This window comes from Lepidochelys kempii, chromosome 21 (genome assembly GCF_965140285.1).
Source record: "Lepidochelys kempii isolate rLepKem1 chromosome 21, rLepKem1.hap1, whole genome shotgun sequence".
NCBI classification, from domain to species: Eukaryota; Metazoa; Chordata; order Testudines; family Cheloniidae; genus Lepidochelys; species Lepidochelys kempii.
The window spans coordinates 11,563,642-11,586,614 of record NC_136400.1 but is presented as its reverse complement, the minus strand read 5'-3'; the positions used below and the strand labels follow the sequence as shown (position 1 = coordinate 11,586,614).

General features: G+C 52.1%; 1 protein-coding gene across 3 annotated transcripts in view; it reads left to right on the top strand.

Moving 5' to 3' along the window:
- Positions 1–22,973, top strand: part of TEAD3 (TEA domain transcription factor 3) — a 57,307-nt gene continuing 34,334 nt past the window's right edge. For 2 of the 3 annotated variants that reach the window (XM_073319795.2, XM_073319796.2), the window contains exon 1: positions 2–193. The gene's annotated coding sequence lies outside the window, so the exon portion shown is untranslated. Of the gene's footprint in view, positions 194–22,973 lie in introns of all 3 variants that reach the window. The other variant, XM_073319794.2, reaches the window with a different exon arrangement.

The following is a 22,973-nucleotide window of genomic DNA, read 5'->3' as shown; positions in this document are numbered from 1 at the left end:
CCCAGCTGCCTCCTGATTGACTCCCAACTTTCTGCTCCTCCCTTGCACAAACTTTCCCTTCCCTGCGCCTGGCTCCCTGCGCGGATTCCGGAGCCAGCCGCGCTCCCGCATTCCTGCTGCCCCGGTCACCCCCACCGGCTCCGGCACCCCCAGCTCGCCCGCGGCCGGCCGAGCGCTCCGGAGCACGGGGCAGGTAAGCGCCCCCCAGCCCGGGAGGGTCTTTCTTTGCTGAAAGGCGAGAGGCGGCTGCTAGCCATTGCCCCCCCCCGGGGGGGCCACACACTCTTCTCCCCCCCCCCAGCTGATCGCTCTGGGTGGGGAGGGGCTCCCCCATGGGGTTCACACTCCCGCCCCCAGCTGATCGCTCTGGGTGGGGAGGGGCTCCCCCATGGGGTTCACACTCCCGCCCCCAGCTGATCGCTCTGGGTGGGGAGGGGCTCCCCCATGGGGTTCACACTCCCGCCCCCAGCTGATCGCTCTGGGTGGGGAGGGGCTCCCCCATGGGGTTCACACTCCCACCCCCAGCTGATCGCTCTCTGTGGGGAGGAGGTTCCACCAACACTTCCCCCCCCCCCGCTCCCCCAGCTGAGCTCCCCTGTCCTGGGGGGCCCCTGTCCTAAGATTAGTTCGGGGGAAGAGCCCCCCCCCCGCAATCCCTACCCCGAAACTGCAGCTGCATGGGGCAGCCCTTCCCACTCTGCCTGGGCACTGGAGCTGCTTGGGGGGCCTGGCCTGGCCTGGGAAGGGATCAGCCCCATTGGAACACTAGAGAGGATGAGGGGGTGGAACTGCCCCCAGCCCCTTCTCCCCACCCCCCAGTGGGTTTGAGCCTCCCCCCCGGGGAAGCTGGTGGGTTTCACTCTGTATTAGCTGGGGTCCTTTGGTTGTGGAAGGACATTGTATCCATGGCCCCCTCTGCTGCCTCCTCCCCCGTCGGTGTTTACCCTCGGCCTGGAGGGGCTCATTTCCCCTCTGGTTAGTGGATTATTATTTTTTTAAATCCCAGGATTCTCTCTCTTCTCCCCACCCCCACCCCAAATAATTCAACAGTTTTCAGTTTCAAAACATCCAATCGCTCCCTCAGGGGTGCTCTCGCTTGCCTGCCTCTCACTTCAGTTTTAAGTTTTTAAGTCAATGGCCTGTGATAGATTTGAATTTATATTTTTGCTTCTACTTTGCGCCTCTGGGCTTTGACCGTGTGATTGCTGGAGCTACAGTTCCAAAGAGGCCTTGCGTGCAATATATGATCCATAGATAGCGTGCGTAGAGCCAATAGGTTGCGTGTTATAAACTGCCTCCTTTTCCCTCCAACGCGCTGCAGTAGCTCCCCCAAATATAACTGCTTCCCCTTCTGACTCCGGAGGGTATTATGTCTGTCTTTAGCAACTGCATTGTGTATATGCATGTACAACACATCCATATCACACACATACACTGGAGGATAATATGCTGGCTGTGTATTACACACTTTGTGCCTAGTCACACAGTCACAGTACTAACGAGTCATTAACTAGATGCGTAATTTTCAGCCGTGCATCAGGTTTGCAATATTTTTTCATACTCTTGCTTTTTGGGGTAACAAACAAAGGAAACTTAGTTATATGAATCTCCAAAATAACATGCTCATTTGTGTATGCGTTTCCGTAGGTAACCATGCAGGTTTGGGTTAACTCTGTGTAAACTAGGTTGCATACACAGAAAGGGCATAGTGGGTGTCATTTCGGAGTCAGGCGTGAACATCAATATTTTGGGGCACTGGGGGTGGTGTGCCGGGGGGAGGGAAGGGAATGGTGCCCAGAAACATGGCTTTGGAGGCCTTGTTGGACAACATTGCTTGTCAAAAAAAAAAAAAAAAACCAACCCCATCTCCACAGAAAATACAGTTCGGATTGATTAGTTCTGGGCAGCTGACCCATAGTTCTAATGAATTAACAAACAGGGAAATGGCGAGCACAGAGGGCAGGGAAGAAAAGTGTGAGGTCCCAGTGGGGCTTCCTTTTGTCTATCATAAATAAGAGCAATGGTACATAGGTGGCGGGGCTGGGGGCAGGGCTGTGGCTGTCTGTTCCTCCCCCAGAAAAGAGAGTCAGTCTAAATTGGATAGTTTTGAGGTAAGTGGCCGTGGCCCTGTCCCCCATCTTGCCGCCGATCTGTGTGCAGAGCCGTGTGGCGTGAGTCAGGGTTTTAAATGCTGCAACAGAGAACGTCTTCCCGTCTCTGCTACCCCCGGCTTGTATGTGGAGAGGGAGCGTTTGTGAGGTGGCTCTAAGGAAGCACATTGTAGTGGTGGCTGAAGTACTTTGCAATGGAGGTGCTGCCTTAGGGGGAGACCTCGTAGCCAGGTTGCCGCCTCTATAGATAACTGGTCACGGCTCTGTAGGGACGTATTGCCGGTCGAGCAGGCCCAGACACGCAGACACTTGTACCATGCAGGGAATGCCTCTCTAGAAAGCAATAGCTGGGTCACACTTTATGCTGTGGAGTGATATCCAAGTGCCCTGCTCTTGTCTTCAGGAGCCATTTAAAGGCGTTCATGTTGTTTCTCCCCCCAGTGCAAACCCTGTTGTGACAAAACATTCACGCTTCTCACCAGGCACTTTTCTGCCTCCTGTGAGGTAGGCTAGTATCCTGACCCCCATTTTGCAGATGGGGAAAGAGAGGCATAGAAAGGGGGAAGTGACTTACCCAAGGTCGCAGAGCAGGTCATGGGCTGCTGTGACTAGAATCCAGGTCAGACTCCCAGACCTGTGCTTTATCTACATACCAGTCTGTCCTTTCTTAGCTCTTAAAATGGATAAATGCTAATAAACCATCATAAGGGTAGTGTTAGGAAGGATCTCCAGCACCTGCCATGCTTCATAACCCCACTCAGCGGCTGGAGTATAACTCTCCTGTAGAAGAATCAGTAGTATAAAGTAGATATATTCTATGTAAGTAGTCACACAATGTAATTTAAATACTAGGTAAAGATAAGAAGGGGTGTGTTTGTATGTATTGATATCTTGTATTTATAATATAATCTCTAACAGCTAAGGGTAGGTATCATTCAGCCTGGCAATTTTCATACCAAAATGCTTTCAAGGAAACCACCGTCTCATAGCATCGCTCTTCACCCTAAAGAAACTCTGGATCTGAACTTAAGCGTATAGACTAAGATGATCAGATCATAAAAGAAAGCAAGGTTTGGCTGGGCCTTTTTGTTGATATGCTTAGATTGGGGGGAGGGGGGAAGGGAATGGATACAAAGGAGAATTTGACAGTTCAGGACCTTGGCATACAGGGATTCAGGTCCTTTGGCCTCTGTGTCATCTAACTGTATCCAGCCAAGCTGGCAGGGAGCGACAACTTGACTCCATCTGATGGCAGTTTGGTGGCCTTAGTGAAATGAGTTGGATGAGTTTCCATTCCTAGCAGGCAATGAATGGCCCTTGATGCTTGCAGTTGCAGCAGTGAGCCCAAGGATTTGCTGTGCCATGGAGACTGGAATATCTTCTCGCGGCTACTAGGATCTTTGGGGCTCAGGGTTTGCGTGTGTGTGTAGCTTCTTCTGCCACTGCCCATGCTGTACCTGCCCTGTGGAGAGACCACTCCGTTCTGCCAGGGCTGTCGGGCTGGCACCGAATATGCCTTTAATAAAAATAACTCCTAACAAATAGGGCGGGGGAAATCGCCCTGTATGTCCTGGGTATTTCTGGTGCACTCGTCACTAGGCCCTGCCTGTCTGACTCTGGTGCTCCAGACCATGTGCAGGGCTGCTCCTCTGAGTCTCTGTAAATACCTGGCATTTCTTTGTGGAAATATTGAGTGTCTGTGACTAGCTGAGTATGCAGGGGGAAGGAGGAGGGGTTTGGCTGAGGTGCTGGCAGGTGAGGCCCAGCGCCAGTGGCTTTGTTTGGTAAGGTGCAGGCAGAGGATCCCCCTCCCTGCTGTGCTGAGAAGAATCTACCAGCAGGTACGTTACTTACTACCTTCCTCATCCCCTTTATACTGGGTACCCTAAAACCCCAGGCAGCCTACAGCTGGATTATACCAGCCACCCCTTTGCTCCCAGCCATCAGAGGCATGAAGCTTATCTTTTTGCTTCAATCGCACTGCCCGTAAGCAGCGATGAAGAGAAAGCAGCACCTCCTTCTGGTGACAGCCGGAAGCGGGTGCTGCTTCCCCCAGGTGTACCAGGCCTGTGGAGACCCAGTAAGAGAGGTGCATCCGAAAGCCTAATTGGGGCTGTGACACACTGGTGACAGCGGGAGATGGTGCAAGCGGCGGCTAGCAATACAGTGGAGGAAAAATGATTCCCAGCCAACGTGAGAACAGGTTAAAGCTGCACTTCCTGGGAGGTGAGGGTGGAAGTGGGCAATCAACTATAATTAATGCATTAAAAATTAAGTAACCACGCAACTTCTGTCGAACACACACACAGAACACGAGGCCAGCTGCAGGGGATCCCTTGTGCTGGAATAACTTATAGATGTTGTGAAGAGCAGAGTTCGGCTATGCCTGATCCTTCTGGGCAGAGGGGAGACATGGATCTCAGCCTCCTCCTTACTGCATGTTCTTAGTCCGACGGAAGCTAGGGGTGAGTGACATTTGGGGTGGAGGGTGCCTGTGGCATTTGGGGCACCGGAGGAATACCACACGGGAGTTGAGCCCCTAAGATCTGCCCTTCCAAACATGGGCCCTGCTATGATGATTGTTGTTTATTATTTGTATTATGGTAGTGCTTAGGAGCCCAGTTATGGCCCAGGACCCAATTGTGCTAGGCGCTGTACAGACACCGAACAAAAAGATGGCCCCGTCTGCAAAGAGCTGACAATCTACTGGAAGTTCCTTTAAGTGTTTAATAAAAAAAGGTGTCTTGAGCCTGAACCCAGTGATAAAATTCTTACTGGCTTTAATGGGAGCTAAGCATTGGTCAGTCAGTCAGTCCTTGCTGGGAGAGGCATGTGAAAGGTGGCTGAAGGACATCTGATTGACTGACCATGTAGTCTGTACCCCTCTGAATGCCCTTCGCGAAGCAGCAGACTCAAACCACCCCAAGGACACCCCTGGTGCTCGCCCCATGTATTGTGGTAAATTATTGACATCCATCATGCAGAATCAGGAAACTGACTCTCCAGACAGGGCTAGCTGCGCCGAGGGATCACTATGCTCTAGTGTGAGTATGTGCTGCTCTCCCAGTCCTGGATTTGACCCTTGATTTTATGAGAGGCATTATTCAGTGTGGGTGCCTTCATCTGGGCTCATTAGACAATAGATGCGAAACTTCCCTTTGTAATGGGAATCGCACCTTTCCTGAGAGTCGGTTAGCCTGGATGTCTAGAGTGTTGGAAGGTGCCTGAAGTGTGTGAGCACCTAGTGTTTCTGTCACATGATGGTGTTGACTTATGAAACTTTTTGGACCAAGGGAGGGAAGTTAATGATGGGTGAGGATCCTAAGCTGTGTTGTCACTGAGCCTGTAACCCGCACGTGGAAAGATGACCTCATTGCTAAAGCACAAAAGAGTTGGGTTCTCTTTGGATTTGGGCAAGTCGTTTAAACCCCTTTTGTGCCTCAGTTTCCCCCTATGTAAAATGGAAGTGATACTGGTCCTGCTCACTGATACTTATGAAGCACTTGGCGATCCCTGCTGGAACACAGCGGAGCAGAGCAAAGCAAATTGCTATGGAAGCGTGATTCTGAAAGCATGGTAATGCACGCTGAGCCAGTGAGGGAGGGTTTATGAATTATTTGAGTGGGGGCATTCTCTGCCTCCTATCTTGTGCTTCTCAGCCCATCGGGTCGTGCATTCAGGGCAGCTGTTCTGGAAGCCTCTACAGACCCAGCATAGCTTACGTGGCACTCTGCATCATCAGTGCTACAAAATCCTACCCTGACCTTTCACGGCCACCATGTTGGATTCTCCCTCCTGATGGGTGAGACCTGGTGGGTAGTGCCTGGTTTTGAACAGGAAAATGCCAAGTTCCTCCCCTCTGTAAATCCACGTTTGAGCCTCATCTGTGCATACATTGGGCTGAGAGTCAAACAAAGCTCCCAAACTTTTGAGAAGGGACACGAGCGCTTGCTCCTCAGAAGAGTGCATCCAAAATGGCATCTGGGCCATCCCAGATCCATGCAGACCTTGGAGCAGTCCTGTGTCTTTCCTGCGCAGCTGCCACTGTTCTAAGACAATAGCCACATGGACAATGTCTTTACTGTTCCTTGTGTGGCCTGGTGGGCTTAGCTTTAGGACTGTGCAGATTTCCTGGAAACATGAGTTCGAATCCCATTTGGATCAGCTGAGCCCTTCACCCTTCCAAGTGATGTTAATTAATTAGGGGCCATGCCATTTCTATGGGTAGGTCTGAGTGAGACCTTAAACGCTGAGGCTCACATCTTCAAAGGTCTTTAGGTGCCTAACTCCCATTGAAATTTATAGGAATTAGAGCCTCAAAGGTATTTAGGCACATAGGCCTGAGGTCCTGTCTACTGGTTGTGAATATTGAAGTTCTCACTGCCCGAGTGTCCTTGACCACATGTTCCCCTATTTTCCTTGTTTATGCAGTATCCCATTACTTGCCCCCCCACTCTGTCCCCGAGGTGGGTGCGTTTCAGTGGTGCTGCATTGGTATAGTGGTAAAACACTCTGGGATCCCCTTGGATGAAAGTGAACTCGATTGCAGTAATTTGTAAAGATTTACCACCCAGTGGTATAAAGAGTGAATCCCCTTAACTGGCCCATCTCTGGGCAGAAACCAAAGCAGCCCAGTTTAACAGCTGTCTTGAAACTCCCAGGCTCTAGAACAGTGGTTCTCAGCCAGTGGTACACATACCCCTGGGGTTACACAAAGGTCTTCTGGGGGTACATCAACTCATCTAGATATTTGCTAGTTTTACAACAGGCTACGTAAAAAGCACTAACGAAGTCAGTACAAACTAAACTTTCATACAGACAATGACTTGTTTATACTGCTCTGTATACTATATACTGAAATGTAAGTACAATATTTATATTCCAATGGATTTATTTTGTAATTATATGGTAAAAATGAGGAAGTCAGTAATAGTGGCTGTGACACTTTTTGTATTTTTAGGTCTGATTTTGTAAGCAAGTAGTTTTTAAGTGAGGTGAAATTTGGGGTTACACAAGACAAATCAGCCTCCTGAAAAGAGTACAGTTGTCTGGAAAGGTTGAGAGCCACTGCTCCAGGATACCTTGTGTTGCATGATACTATGTATTAAGTTATCACAATTGCACCTGCCCCAAGACATGGGACCATTTTGCTAGGGGCTGTACCCACATAGTGAGAGTGCCAGCTCCTAAAACTTAGTGTAAATAGGCAAGACAGACAAAGGGTGGGAGGCGAGAAGGCGTATTATCCCCATTTTACAGATGGGGAGCTGAGAGTCAGAGAACAGGTGACTTTTCCAAGGTCATGCAGGGAGTCTGTGGCAGGGCTGTGACTGAACCCCGGTTGCCCAAGCCTCAGTCCAGTGTCTTAACCACAGGACCAAAAGCAACGTATGAAATAAACACGATCTTTGGCAGCATTAAAAGTCTTGAAGAACCATAACGAACACGAGAGCCCGACCCATCTCGCAGCCTTGATAGCACAGCAGAAGGCCACACTTTGGGAAAGCTAGGCCTGCAAATCACCCCTCCTGTGTGTAAAGGACTGTGGCTAGACTACTGGGCATCAGGCATGGCAGGTATCCACAGGTTAAAGTCATGAAATAGAGCAATCAGTTCTGGTCCCTGGCAATCATCCCAATTAGTCTAATGGTCAGGCTGGTTGAAGTGATCTTAGTGCATGTCTGTAGCGAGATGAGGGTGGGTATCTACCATATAAAGAGGAGTGAAAAATTGTTTACAATGAATATTTTTGTGCCGACCCAAGAGATAAAATGTGAGCAATATAAAAAACGCCACCTTTTAAACACACAAGCTGTGCGGAACCCAAAGTTTGTCAGCAAAACTCCCAGCATCTTCAGGGGGAGCTGGGGGAGGCAGAGCTGGGCAGAGAAGCAGGAGGACCAGCTTTACATGCTGTGATTATCAGAAGTGATTTGAATGTATACAGAAGGGGCGAGAACCAGAACCCCAGATCCAAACACAAGGAGGAATGTCAGATATGGACTCCACCTGTGACCCATTTCTAGCGATAGGTCAGTCTGAACTTGTAGAGGTCCCATTAGTTATCTGAGGACTTGCCTACATGGAAACATCCAGGAAAATTAATCTGAATTAACTAGGGTGTGAATTTGAAGTGGATTAGTGAAACCTCATTAAATCCCTGTGTGGCACTGTAGATCAGAATTAAAGTGGCCATAATTCAGTTTAGTTTAATTTAGTTTGGAAGGCCACGTCGTCCCTGTAGCGGGATAGGTGCGGTGCTGTAGCTACGCTGCTCTAGTCCCATAGTGTAGACGCAGGCTAAGGTGATGGAAGGGGTTTTCTGCCACTATAGGAACTGCACCTCCCTGAGCAAGGGTAGCTAGGTCAACAGAGGCATTCTTCTGTCAGCCTAGCTGTATCTATGCTAGGGGTTAGGCTGTCGTAGCTACGGCACTCAGAGGTGTGAGTTTTTAAGTGAGTTTTTAAATTTTAAGTGTCGACCAGGACTAAGTGAATTAAGCTAAAGCAAATTAAGGCCACTTCAGTTCTGAATGACGGTGTTCTCACAGGAATTTAATGCAGTTTAACTAATCCACTTCAAATTCACACCTTTAGTTAATTCGGATTGATATTCCTGGATATCCTCATGTAGACATGCCCTGAGATACCATGTGCTTAGCGGCCTAAGAGTTGGGACTCTGGGGTTCTTTTCTCAGCTTTGGTAGAGACCAGTGATTTTCAACCTTTTTTTCATTTGCGGACCCCTAAACATTTTTGAATGGAGGTGCGGACCCCTTTGGAAATCTTAGACGTAGTCTGCAGACCCCCCGGGGTTCATGAACCACAGGTTGAAAACCACTGGTATAGACTTTCCACCTGGCCTCGGACAAGTTGCTTCACCTCTCTGTGCCTCAGTTTCCCTTTCTGTAAAATAGGCCTCATAATCCTGACTTCTATGGATTGTAGTGAAGCGTAACAGTTTTTAAAGTGCTTTGAGATCCTTGGATTGGAGCGCTAAGCGTTATTTCTTCATGAGTGTCTCTTCCTAGCTCCTCGTAAAATTAGATCCAGCTGTTCACAATAGTCACTAATTTCCCCAGAAGATGTTCTGAGCCTGTAAACTTTGAGCAACTCTGAGTTAGTGGAGGATGGGCTGTAGTTCTCATGCCAGCTCGCCAGCCATTTCTCCCCACCCCCAGAGGCAGGGAGCTCATATTGCTGACATTTAGGCAACTGTCCTTTTATTTTAGTTAAACTCAGCATTAATGTTATGAGTGGGAAGGTATGGGCACTGCATAGCCCCACTGCCCACCCTGTGAGGAGCAGGGTCTTGAGTGTGGCCCTCTGCTCTGAGTGTCCCCCCCCATCCCCCCACAGGTTTACCCTCAGACCAACCCCCGAGAACTGGGCAGCCTGAGGTTATGTAGCCTTTTTGGCTTCCCCTGTGTTTGTGTTAGGGTCCTCACCGTAACATAAATGCCCCTCCCCACAGGACTCCCTCCAGAACTCACCTGGATTAGCCATGCTCAGGGGCCAGCAGGGCATTTGTGGGTCAGTCCTTCCCCACAGCTCACCTGAGACGTAAGCTACCAGTCTACCAGCTGCAATACTGCCATAAAGGCCTCCCCATCTCTAGGTTGCCCACTCGCTGCAGACTGGGAAGCTGCCGTGGTAGAGCAAAGAGGGAGGGAATGGTGGGGGCAGAGAGTCTGTGATTACTGGGTTGGTTAGATAATTGTGGGCGGGTGAGGGGGGGGCTGATGCATTGGATCAGGATCAGCTTAACGACTGGGCTGTGCTCTCGTCTGGAACTCCTTCTCTATGAATAATATCGCCATCAGTATTTTTAGCAACTTACATTCTCTGTATGCAGGAGGCACTTCACCCACCACTGACATGCTGCCACCTCAGCAGTAGCAGCTGGTTTAACAGCACAGAGCTGCAAGGCTGAATCTTAGGGCAGGAAGGGAAGGAGGTGCTTGCTTCCCGTTGGAAGTGTGAAGGGGGAGTTCAGATGGCCAGGACGTAATGAATCAACCCCGGAAGTGGACCAAGACACCAGAGGTATCCCGCTCTTGTGATCAGTGCTATGGGATCTTAAACGTCTGCAAGAGATCAGGCTCCGGGTTTTGTGTGGCTTGCCCAAAGGATGGGTTTTAGATAGGCACTTTTGGGTCCAAGTACCTAATGCTGCCTTTATTTCAGCAGGGGTCCTGATAATCGGTAGGTACTTAGCAGGCTTCCTCCTGTATTGGAAAGCTGCAGAAATTCTCACCGCACACGGCGCTGTGACTAGAAGTGACCGAGCTAAGTTCTCCCATGTTGAGTGGAAATTGCTTGGAAGAGCAAGATGAGAGGGAGAGGATGTGGTGAAGGCAGTGGCCTGGGACTCGGGAGATCAGAGTTCACTTCGCAGCTCTGCCGTACGCTTCCTGTGTGATCGTGGGCAAGTCACTCCATCTCACTGTGCCATAGTTCCCCAGCTGCAGACTGAGGATGATAAGGCTTCCTTTGGCTTGTCTCTTTAAACTCTTCAGGATGGTCTTTCGCCATGTTTGGCCAGCACCGAACACACTGGGCCCTTGATCTCAGTTGGGGCCCAGTCTCTCCTGCAGTATAAATAATAATAAGAGCCGTTACTGTCCAGTTCTCGACATGCAAGAATAATTTATACGAGGCTCATCCTGGAGGATCTCAAGAGCTTAATAAATTGTGTGTGCACAGCACCCCTGCAAAGCGCAAAGGATAGCAACCTTCCAGGTCATGGCTGGGTAAATTTTGCCAGGGACTAAGATGTTTTAGTGTCCCTGCTCAGTGGATTGGATCTTGCTGTTTGGGGCCTCATCAGAAAGACCCGCATGCTGAAAGCTGCATGGTTCTTAACTTACAGGGGAGGCGGAAGCTCACTGGGAAAAGGGTCTGGATACTCCAGACCAGAAACCTAAAGGCCACAATGGTGGGAGCCTAGAAATACACAGACCACCGAGCCAGCCCTCTGGCTGTCAGTCTAGGTAAACATATTCCAGGCTCTGGGCTGCAGAAATATACGTGACCCTGTAGGATTCCCTTTTTCCGCATTAGCTGCCTCCTGGTGGGGATACCGGTTCTTGTTCGTTTCCTCGCCGGCCCCTCTGCAGAGCGTGTTCCCCTTTGGTCGTTCTGTGCGGTGTTCATTCATGAGTCATCCGTTTAGCCCTAATGTATGGAATTGCACAGTGCATTGATTGTCCACGCAGGGCCCATTGCTGTTTCCTGTATGTACAGTGTATGGCATATGAAATACATACTTCCGTTATGGTTTCTGCAAATGTGTGAGAAGGGGAAACCCTCTGGAAGGGGCTCCTGTGGGGACCTTTATCCCGTGATGCCATCTGTGTGGAGGGATTCTTCCCATGGTATCAGGACAGCATGCGAGGGGAAAGTGACTTGGAATGGCGAGGAGTGCTTGGCTTCCGCCAGACGGAATGGCTTTTTTCTCGGTTTCAGAAAGGTGCGAAGGCCATTCCCCATCCTGGAGCTGGGTTGGCATGTGTAGGCCAGTGGCTTGTGCTCAGGGCTGCTCTGGTTTGGTAAGGTGCTGCTTTCAGATTACCCGCAGCACCCAGCTATGAATCAGGGCTGGTGCCTCAGGGGCGGCTGTGTTTCCTAGGCACAGGGTGAGGGCAGTGATTGCAGCTGCTTCCATGGTGAGGATTGGGTTACACGGGGTGGAGGGAAGGGAGAGGCAGCCTGGGATGAGGGAGTGGGTGTGAAAGAACTGGAGCCTTCCTGTTTGCACAGGGGTTATAGACACCTTATGGCTTTAGACTGGCTACTTTAAAATCACACAGTCTGTACATTTGCACAGAGTCAGTAAGACACTTTTTCCCGCCCCACAGATCTAAGGCCTTGTCTAAGTCAATAGGGAATGAAATGGACCTAGCCCATTTTCACACGGATTTGAGAGTCCACACAGGAGTTGGCACTGATTTAGCGACCCCGGTTTAAAAAGACACCCTTAGTTAAGCCAATACAATGCTGTTTGTAGGCTGGGCCCAAGGGAGAGCTAGCTGGGACACTCGCAACAGTTGCTGAGGAATGGGAGGGTGTGGGCAGTTGTTGGGATGGAGAATTCCCAAATGCGGGTTTGGAAGGAGGAGGAGCTCGGACAAGGAGAGGGGAGACCGTTCTGGACACGGAGGGGTGGGAGAGGGGGCAGTAGGAGAGAAGATGCAAAGACCAGAGTGGGCTGGAGGAATGTGCCAGTCCAATCCCTTCCTCGGGAAGGTAAGCCTTAGGGCACGAGCCCTATTTGGGTTCAGTGGCACCAGGACAATCCTTTATATGGACACCTGGAGTCCTTTGCCTCCCAGAGCATCTGAAATGACGAAGAGCTAGCGAGAGAACCCTGAGCTGGTCCACATCTGTTGTACTGAGAACATCTGGGATACCCCCACCTATATACCCCCGCCTCTCCCTTGATCTTCCTGGTTTCCTGGGCTTATTGTTTTTTCCTGATCTTATAGAAATGGTTGTTTCTAGCTTAAGATATCCTAGGAGAATGATTTATGGGTTTGCCTTTTCCTCTGAATTCCAACCCCTTCTTGTGACCAGGTCCTAGCAAAGTATTCGGTGGCTGTTTGGTGTGCGTCTGTGGAGTAGACGTTGTCGTTCTTACCAGGACAGCCCATCCCTAAAGCCAGCTCTGGCCCCGTTTATTCAGGCTAGAATACGTAGTTAATCACCTTGGCCAGACCATGGGCTTGCTGAGCTGATTGCCTGAACACTTTCAGCAGAGGCTGCTTCTCTGCTTCAACCTCCCGGATCTCTTCCTTGAGTCTTGTGCAGTTTAAGCCTATGGGATCTCTGGGAAATTGGCTTTGCTTGTAAGCTGTGCTGGGAATTCAAATGCTTGAAGCCACTTTCTCTGCTTGGATCGGCAGGTTCTCAAGCTCAGTAGATCAGAGTTGCTTCTCACCGTCGGCAAACAGCAAATTATAATTGGAAATAAAGGTTTAACTTGTAATGATGTTTCTCAGCATGCTACTGGCCAAATTACATCTGGTCTAACTCATTCCCCTGGCAATTTCAACTGGAAACTTCCTGTCCTAACCACGCACTGTTTAACGTTTGCCATGTTTCAGACGTGGCTGCGTTTCAGTGATGGGTGAAGTGACTCCAGTATGTAGGAGCTTGATCCCGAGGTGTGCTGAGCACCATTAATTCATGGCGGATGATACAGTGGGAGTGTCGGGCCTCTTGGGAACAGGCCTACAGTTTGTAAAGCCTTTTGGGCCCAAGGGTGCTGTGTAAATAAGATGATCCCTTTCCTGGTGGTGGCCATCTTGGTGACGCTGGAGGAGGCCAGTCCAAGACTTAGTTTCCAACTAGTTTCATAATCTATAAAATAATTAATGCTTTAAAAGCTTTTATTAAAATGTAAATCAGTGAAGCTCCTCTTCTGGTTAAGCAGGATAGAAAGCAAATGGGCCACCCCCGCTGCCAGGTTATGTGGTCAAGTTCGAACCAAGAGAGCTGCCCCGCTACCTAGCAGCGAGGCTCGGAGAAACAGCTGCTTTGCTTTAAAAAATATGGACCAGAGGCTGCAATCCCGGCTCGGTTCTTCCCCAGGCAGATCCCCGTTGACTTGAGGGGGACTAGGGGCCCTGTGGGGTTTGACCCATTCAAGATACATTTCCTGAGCTGGTGAGAGGTGCTGGGTCTAGTGAAAAGGCCTAAGCCCCATTCCTTCTGAGCCTCGGTTCCCTGGTGTCCCGTCTCCACGCCTCGCTGGTGTCGGGCTGGCACAAAAGCGGATGGACAGGAGGAGTGAGGCTGGGATGATGTGGCAGCCGGTAAGCTAATCGTGGGAGGGCATGAGAAACGCTGGCAGCACTGAGCAGATAGTGTCCTCCTTGGGGAGAAGCGGCTTTCAGGACAGAGGGGACGTGTAGAGAGAGTCCATGCTGGGTCCGCCTCATCCTTCGACTGCCCTGTGATGTTGTGGGGTGTCATGGAAATGGAGGAAAAAAGGAGAGGCGTGCCAGGTCTTGTTTGCAGAGCTTTGCAGACCCCTTAGTACTGTCTCCTCAGCGAGCGAGAGCTTGGTGCGTAGCAGGGGAGGGATGGGCCACTAAGCAAGGTACTGGGGTTCTGTTTCTGGCTGCCCTTTCTTCGCTCTGTGCCTCAGTTTCCCCATACATGTAATGGGGAGAATAGTACTTCTACCCCCGGTATAAAGCGCTTTGAGAGCCCTAAGGGGTGGCCCCGGTTGGCAAATGGGGTACGGCCGTGGTTGGTCTCTGAGGGTGCCATGCCTGCCCACTCAGGCTGTGGGGTGTTGCTAGACCGCCCGCTGGTGGGTGAGGGCCAGTGTTGGGCAGGAAAGTTCCTCTGTGAGGAGCAACTTTGTTAGGATGGGGTTGGTGGCCATCTGCCTCGCTGTGCACGGGCTGGGGGCTGGGCCCTTGTTTGTAACTGGTGGGTAGGAGGTGACCAGCGCATCGGGGGACACAAGGAGCCTAAAGGGGAAGGGATGGACTTGGTGGTTGCCTGGGAGACCCAGGCCCTCTCTCCAGTCTGTTGTCACTTTGGGAGCCACCATTCATCGGCGCTGCATCCCTCGTGGCCTCGCAGCCACGTGGCCTCTTGTGGTTTCCTCACGCCGATTGCTTCCTGAGCTCCATGCCAGGCCGGAAAAGACAGGAAGTGATAGAGGAAAGGAAATTACTCAGGCTGTCTCACAAGGGAGCAGGAGTCGGGGGGAGGGGTGTCTGGGAGAGTCCCAGGACTTCCAAGTCTGGACCGTCCGGGGGCCCTTCGGCATCCATTCCCCTGTCTGTCTGAGTGGTGGGGTGGGGTGGGAATGCAGAAAAGGAGGATGGATCCAGTGAGAGGTGGGCAAGAGAGACAGGCACTTGCTAACTGGCTTGTTACTGAGCTACACTTCCCTCTGAAACTTTGCTTTTACGGAGCCTATAGTGCCACATCAGTGGCTTGGATTTCTAAGTCCCTTCTGCAGGCAGGTTCCTTGCAAAGGGATATACCCTGATGGTAGCAAGTGGTAGAAGTGAAATCTGCTTCTGAGCAATGGGAATCCCTAAATATCAAAGGGCCTTGCAGCTCGGTAACAGTTTAGAAAAAGATCACAAGCCCCCAACCATTAGTATCGATTAGTCTCTGAGGTTTGGTCCCTGTGGGAGAGCTGTTGGGTAGAAATACCTTGGTGGTGTGCTCTGCTGATGAATATAATGCTTTCCACCACCCTCCCCAGGATCCCATACTGCTGTTCAAGCTAAAGGCAGGGATTGCTCTATTCCTTGCTGAAAGGCAACCACTTCTGGGGTGGAGCATGTGGGAGTGTTTTCCAGGAGGGGAAGTAGTGACCGGAAACTACTCCCATGGAAACTGCAGGGATGGGGGGTGGCTAGGGTCTGCAGAATGTGGTCACCCAACCTGCCATTTGACCAGGACACCAGGATTAACACCCTGACTCTTGGAAAAACTGCTGTGAGGTCTTTCATGGCCAGGACTTCTGAAAGGCAATGTACCTCCTAGGGCTCCACTGGGGTGCCATCTGTTGAGCCACTAGCGCTGCCAGCAGCATCCTTGGCACTCTCCCACCTGGGGATCCCCCAGCCCCAGCGCGTGAGGTTACAGGCCCTGGTGATAGGGCTGCAGGCTGAGGATGTGATTGCTGGGTGGAGATCTCCTGGTGAGGGCTGGCCAGGTGGTGCAGTCACCACGAGTGAGGATCTGAGATCCCTGGGCTGGCAGCAATAACACGCACTCTGTCTTTGGGGAGAGGCGAGTACTGGCAGTCCCCCCCACCTCCACCGATGCTTGGGACAGTGCGGAGGGGCTCAGGAGTGGCGTTGGGAACCAGGGTGTGTGGGGCCTTTCACGAGAGCTGCCAGGTTGGACGCTGGGTGTCAAGCAGGTCAACTCCCCTCTCCCCAAGCTGGCGTTGACAACGCTTCTCACCCCACTGTGGACAGAATCGACCATTGTGTGCCCTGTAAAGAGCATCGGATGTGGCCTATCCCAGCCCACAGGCCGTAGAGACAGTGAAAGAACCAGAGCAGGTCATTCCCGTGGCTGTTTTAATTTCTTACGCCAACATCCCTCGCCATCGAGGATTTTAGAAGCACCCTCCCTTCACGGACACCCCCTTGTTGTTCCCTGCCACCCCTGTAGGATGCAGCACTGTGAATCTGGGGATTCCTTCTCCCTACAGGCTCCCCTGAAACCACTCCACCTTCTCACCTTCTGAGCTGCACTGCCCCCTCCTTCCCCCTCAGGCTTTGCAGGTGGCAGCCTGGCTTTCCTGCCCCATCCCTGCCTCCCTCCCCCATTTCCTTCCCGTGCACACAGTCGGATAAAATGTATTAACATGCAGACAAAACAAACATGGAAGAGCTGGGGAGGTGGGGGAGAAGGCTGGGGAGGGGGCGTGGGGGAGAGGCTGAGAGGCAGTATCATGGAGAGTGCCCCCGGCAAGCGTTCTCCTTCCAGAAATTAGAAGCATATTAAAGAAGTCCTCTGCGTGCTTGCAAATTGTTTCCTCCTGTTGGAGTTCAGAGCCTGCTTTTGGGGCTGTGCATTCTCTTGGCTAGCACTCTGACGCATGAGGAGGGGCCGGAGAGCTGCTGTGTGAAATGGCTTGGGGCCATTACACGGGCACACGGTACTCGAAGGGAAATGTTTGCGCCCCCGATGGCTCTGGATTCCAGTAGTGCTGCCTGTCTCAAAAGATCCCAAAGTCCTCCTTGGGCTGTGTATACCTTGGCATCGCTGAGTTGCAGCCACCTCTGGGGTGGAATGCAGCAGCTGTCTGGCGGCACACAGCATTGCTGCACTACAGCCCTGAGGAGAGGAAGGGACGAATGAGATGGGGAGTTCTAGACAATGGGGTGGGCTCGTTCAGGTAGCCGCCCTGGAACTGCAGTCAGGTTGCTGGGGTTAATGCCCCAGCTCTTGCAGGAATCATTGGGGGGTCCTTCATGGAGTGAGCAGGACCTCAGCTCTGCTGGGTCTCTGAATAAGTGCTCCTTGCATTCGAGCTCCAGTGAGGCAGAGTCTCCCACAATTGGGAGAGGGGACCCTCCTGTCCCATCCCTCAGATTTTTAGTTGATTGCAAAGTCCCCAGTGGCTGCTACCCACTCTCTGTATCACCTAGCTCCCTGAAGTGCCTGCTTGATCCCAGCACAGGGACAGGCTGGGCTGAATAATCCAAGGCACAAAGACTCCTGTCAGTCCTGCTGAGAGACCCCGTCTCTCCCCAGCTCTGCCCCAGTGCTTTCCCCAGCCAAGGCATCTTTGTATCTTTGTCAGTGCCCTGCTCTCCTGTGGAGTAGTCTGGGGCTCAGGGGCAGCATCTGGTAGGATGGGAGCTCTACTGCGATAGTGCAGGGCATGCGAGTGGCAGGGGCCCAGTGACCACCAGGCTGCTTCCTCCTGTTCCCAAATTGCTATCTGCGGCTCCCCTCGGGCAGAAAGCCGGGCTGCTGGCCTGCTGCTGACGTTGCTGTGGGGGGCATCATCCTGGAGTTACGCAAATGGCCGGGCCTTACTGAGGGCCCCACACCCATGGTGATGAGCCTGCCATGACCACACAGGATCTATAGTGTGTGTCTGCTTCCTGGCAATGCTGGGTCGATGTCCGTGTTGCCTGAGGGTGAGCCCAGGGGAGTTCTATAAGTATTTCCAGCCCCCTCACCTCTGAGCTCCCATGACCATGGGGGGCTGGAGGCCCCCTCCCAGCCTGCTCCCATGACAATGGGGGATCTATACAGGCTTTCTCAAGCCCCCTCCCAAACAACTTTCACACCACAAACAGGGTGGGTTGCTTGGTGCATTTCCTGAAAACCTTCCCTCGGATTTGTGCTTTGGCTGGGAAGCTCTCATGAGCAGCTCTAAATGTGACCCATTAAAATCCTGATGTCCCAGGGGGTGCGGGGGACACTTGGATGATGGTTCTGCTCTGTGCCCCTCTGGATTTCTGCTCCAGCCCAGGCCTCTCTCCGCTCGCCGGCCCCTCTGACAGAGAGCTGTGCCAGGCCAGCAGGCTGCTGCTGCGCTGGAGACTTGAACCTGGCAATCGAATTCCATCCCTCCCCCTGTGCTATAAATATACTCAATGCTGTCTCCCCCAGGATGGGGCCGCAGAGCGAGGGAGCAGGCGGAGTCGGTGGGAGCTCGCCCCGCCGAGCTGGGAAACCTCCCGGATGCTCTGGTAGCTGAATGCCCTGGCCTTGGCTTGTCTCTGGGGCTGGGAATGGGGAGTGAGTCTGTCTGACTTCCCGAAGGTCACGGTGACCACCTCTTTCTCAGGCCCTTTGTACAGCTCCTTGCTCGGGTGTCTGACCGTGGCCAGGCCAGGCCAGGCCAGCCCTGCCGTTTGGCTGCTTCACCTGTGGTGGAGTCTGGTGAATGTCTCTCTTAGGGGGCTTGGTAGAATTCTCCCCATAGGAGTTTGTGGCAATATAATACACCCTCCCCATGGCTTCCCTTCCATCTCTCTCTCTCCTGTTCCTCTCCCACCCTGTGGGTTACTGCAAGGGCTGATCCCAGCTATCCCCATTTCACTTGATGGTAGTTTGCATTTGTGTGATGCCTCTTGTCCTCAAGGATCCCACAGGGTCATACAAAGATGTACACGCAGCCCCAAAATGCAGCCACCTCTGGAGAGGAAAGTGGCTGGCCCTGCACAATGGTGAGTTTTGGGGCAATCCTCCCCTGGCAGGACCTCGAGTCAGCTGCATGGAACTCTGTAGGCCTAAGAGTGGTGAACGTGGTACTTAGACAACAAAGCCATGTGTTTGGGTGTTTGGAGCCACGTGAACAGGTTTGGCACAGAGCAGGGAAGCCAGTTTCTCCCCTCTGCTCCTTCTCCCCTCCGCACCCCACATTAGGGGCCCCCTTTCTAACTGCAGGGCTGCTGCTCTGGCGGGATCTCCCCCACCCTCCCCCCTTGCCTAGGCAGAGAGCAGCAGGTGGGTGTGAGCTCTTGCCTGAAACTCCCCGCAGGGGGAAATCGAAGTGGAACTTGCAGCCTTGGATTTCCCCCCCTGGCTTTCTTGTCAGCAGGAGCGGATTCTGCACCAGGAGAGGTCACGCCCAGGCTGTAAGCTGAAACTTTTTGTCTTTCAGGTGAGAGGTGCAGCTCGCTGCACTAGCTCCCAGCCAGCAGCCTCCTGTCTGGGCTTGTCTGTGAACTTTTATCCTCTTTAAATGCGGGGGGGTGGGGACCGGGGAAAGAAGGGCTCCCCTGTGGGCCCAGCAGGGACTGACCCATAAGGCAGGAGCTGAACCAGTTCACAGGGCAGCTTCCCTTTACTTCCAGCTGTCCCTTCCTACCCCCTATGTCAACAGATCCTCCTGCCTTCCCAACTCTTCCGGAGCAAATCCTGCTTCCACCCCTGCTCCAATACATCCTAGCTAGCTTCCCCTCTTCGCTCCCCAGCAGCAGGAGGCTCTCCTGATTGCAAACCTGATTGTGCTCCAATTGTGTGGCACAGAGCTGGGGAGACCCGCAGACCGGGATGGGAGCTAGAGGCTGTTGTTCCCAATGCTTCTGCCTCTCCTCCTAGTTAATTCCGGAATGCAGGAACCCTCTCCTCTTACCTTCGCTCCAGGTGAGAATCCTCCTTCCAGTTCTGCTGCAGTAAGATGCTAGGTGCAGAGGCTTCTTGGGAGATCTCTCCCTGACAACAGTGTCCGGAGAGATTCAGGGTCTGGCTGAGCCATACACCACCTGTGCAGGCTGGTCTCAGCCCCAATGTCACTGCAGAGGAGGGCAGCCCCAGCAATGGAGGGGCAGGCAAGATCCTTGCAGAAGGAGAGTTTAAATGCATAGCTTGAGTTAACAGTGAGGAAAGGACTTACATCCTGCAGACACGTTAGGAAGTATTTTAATTCCCAAGGAGGGTCATGGGTTGTTTAGAAGGGAGTAAGAAGATGGAAATAAGGAAAGGAGAATGTAGGCTGAATGTCAGGACAGCCTTCCTGGCTATGATCTTTATCAGGAGGTGGAACAGGCTCTCTGGGGAAGGGGTGAATACACCACTGCTTGGGTTGGTTTAAAAGCAGCCTGGACAGAGCGCTGGAGAACCAGATGCCACCGTGCACTGGCTGCTAGGCAGGAACTGTGATGGCTCTAGCGTCTGGGGCTTCTGGTGCAAGCAGGCTGTGTAGGGGACGGTCTCCAGTGCAATTTGAAACAAACCTGCACATGTGTCAGAAGACCCAGCTTAACATAAGAACGGCCAGACTGGGTCAGACCAAAGGTCCATCTAGCCCACTGTCCTGTCTTCTGGCTGGCCAATGCCAGATGCTTCAGAGGGAATGAACAGAACAGGGCAATTATAGTGATCTATCCCCTGTGGTCCACTCCCAGCTTCTGGCAAACAAGAAGTTAGGGACATTCAGAGCATGGGGTTGCATCCCTGCCCATCTTGGTTAATAGCCATTGATGGACCTATTCTCCAGGAACTTGTCTAGTTCTTTTTTGGACCCTGTTATAGTTTTGGCCTTCGCCACATCCCCTGGCAATGAGTTTCCCCAGGTTAAAAATGAGATGTATTTGGGAGCTTCTGAGATCATCTCATTCTGTATCGTGTTGTAACCTTGCCCTTGCCTGTAAATAGGGGCATGTCCAGTCTCCAGGACAAAGCTCCACTCCTAGCTTCCAACCTCATCCTTGGATTTTTCACCCTCCGTCCTCCTGCCTCCCAGTCCGGCAGCATGTTGCTAATGCTCCTCAAACACGGGCCTTTGTTCCTGTCCCCACCTCCCCTCTCTCTGTAAAGGAGGCAGAAGCTGACCCCACCATCAGGAATAGCTTCCACTACACCTGCCTCCTGAGGCCAGACTCTGAGCTGCTGTAAATCCATGTCGCTCTGTTGAAGTCACCAGAGCTACACTAGTTTCCATCCGCTAAGGACCTGGCTCCATGGCACACTATAGCTCCTATCTGCATCCGTGTTTCCCTCCCAACCTATGACTCCTAAGCAGCCGGAGATCAAAGACATCATTGCTTTAATATTTGATGCAGCATCTCTTGTGCTGTTGTATCCTGCCCTTGTACAGGGGTGTGGACCCGGGCTAAATAGGTCCCTTCCATCTCTGGGGGCGCAGTTTTCCTCTGATAAAGCAGAACGTTCTCCATTACAGTCACCCTGGTGTTTGTAAGATCACACTCTCTGTATGCCTCTATTTCCCCCGTGCTTATTCTCCCCCAAACGCAAGTGTTCCCTCCCTCCACTGCTGCATCTGTGAGATTGGAACCCCCCAGCGCCATGTGTATTCCTTCGTGTGCACTGACGGGGGTGCTGGTGTTTGGGCATGGAGTTTGCAGTGCCATGTATTGTTTCCTTATTTTTACCTGGATTTTTAAGGAGCGGCTACAAGAACAGGTGTGGAGCTAAAGTGAGATGAAGGCAGGCAAGAAAACTTGCTCTCAAAATAAAATATAAAATAAAATAGTGGGGGAGAGAGACTGTGATGGGCCTAACGAATAAACAGCTGGCATTGATGAATTAGATATAGTGGGTTATAGACACCCCTTGGAGCCCAGGTATCGTGCTGGCATTGCTGTACGTACCAGCTCTGGCCTGTGCCATCCCTGCTTTTCCAGTCCTGGGCACTCTTCCTGCACAGGCCCCGCGGTGGGACAGCTGCTCTGCGGAGAGTGCAGGTCAGGAGGTGTGTATTTGTGCACATGTGTGTGCCTGCACTACAATGTCCTTAAAGCCCCCCCTTGGCACCCCCCACCCCCAAATCCTGATGTGGCCTTTGCTTATGGCTGGTTCCTGAAGGCTGCTCAGACTCTCACTGGCTGCCCAGGGCACAAATTTGCCCCCCACAGCTGGTGATTGGCATATCTAGGTCACATGCCCTTTCCTTTGGTCATGCCCCCATCTCTGCTACCCTGATACCAGCAGGGGAGAGTTGTTCTTCACTGGCCCTGTGCTGCCAGGGGATCCCTCTGCGATGGGCTGGTCATGTCATGCTAATGTCGGAGTCTACTAGTAATACAGCACAAAGTGGTCTCACCACGTTGGTGAGAATCCAGCCCAACGCAGTGATTAAAGCAGATTGAAACAGGAACTCCTCTCTGCTTAGAGTGGAGATGGGGGAGCTAAGCTCCCCAGGCTTCCTCGCCTCCCCCTTACTTGAGCTCTTGGCCCTGTGTCTGTGTTTTGAGTGGGATGTTCGGTAGGTTACTTAAGAGGGCACCTGAAGATTAAGGAAGAGAGGAGGGAGGGAGGGGAAAGAGAGAGACGGTAGGAAGGTGAAAAGTGGATGACTGTATCTCTCTGGGGAATGGTGATGGAAGCAGGTAGTTCTCGTGGGCTGTGCTAAAACTTACTGAAGCTCCTGGGAGAATGAGAACTCCCCTAGGATGCTGGTTCCAGAGAAGGTAACTTCTCTGTTCTGAGTGGTGAGGTCACCCCATCTCATACGCACTCAAAGAGGCAGTGGGAGGCTTGGATGAGCCCCAGGAAAGAGGGTCGCCATTGGAGGGACCTGTCTGAGAAATGGGGACCTTCACACTCAAGAGGTCTTGGTCTTGCATCTTGGTCAAATCTGAAACCTTTCTGCACATCAAGGGAAAATCTCACCCCAGCTCTTTGCGACAGCTTTCAGCTCCTCGTGCCCTCCGGAGAGCGTGCTTGCAAAGGTCAGCCAATCTCCTGGCCACATTGGAGGGAGCTGATAAAGATGGCAAACTAAGCTGTGGGAGCAGAGTTTGATTCTGCAAGGCCCCTGACATTACTGGAGAACTGATATGAGGGACCTGCAGAACTTGCTGGCTTCCTGGATTTGGGAGAGGAGCGGGCCATGGCCCTGATTTTGAGGGAAGGAATCCCTTTGCCTTCTCCAAGGACAAGCTGATG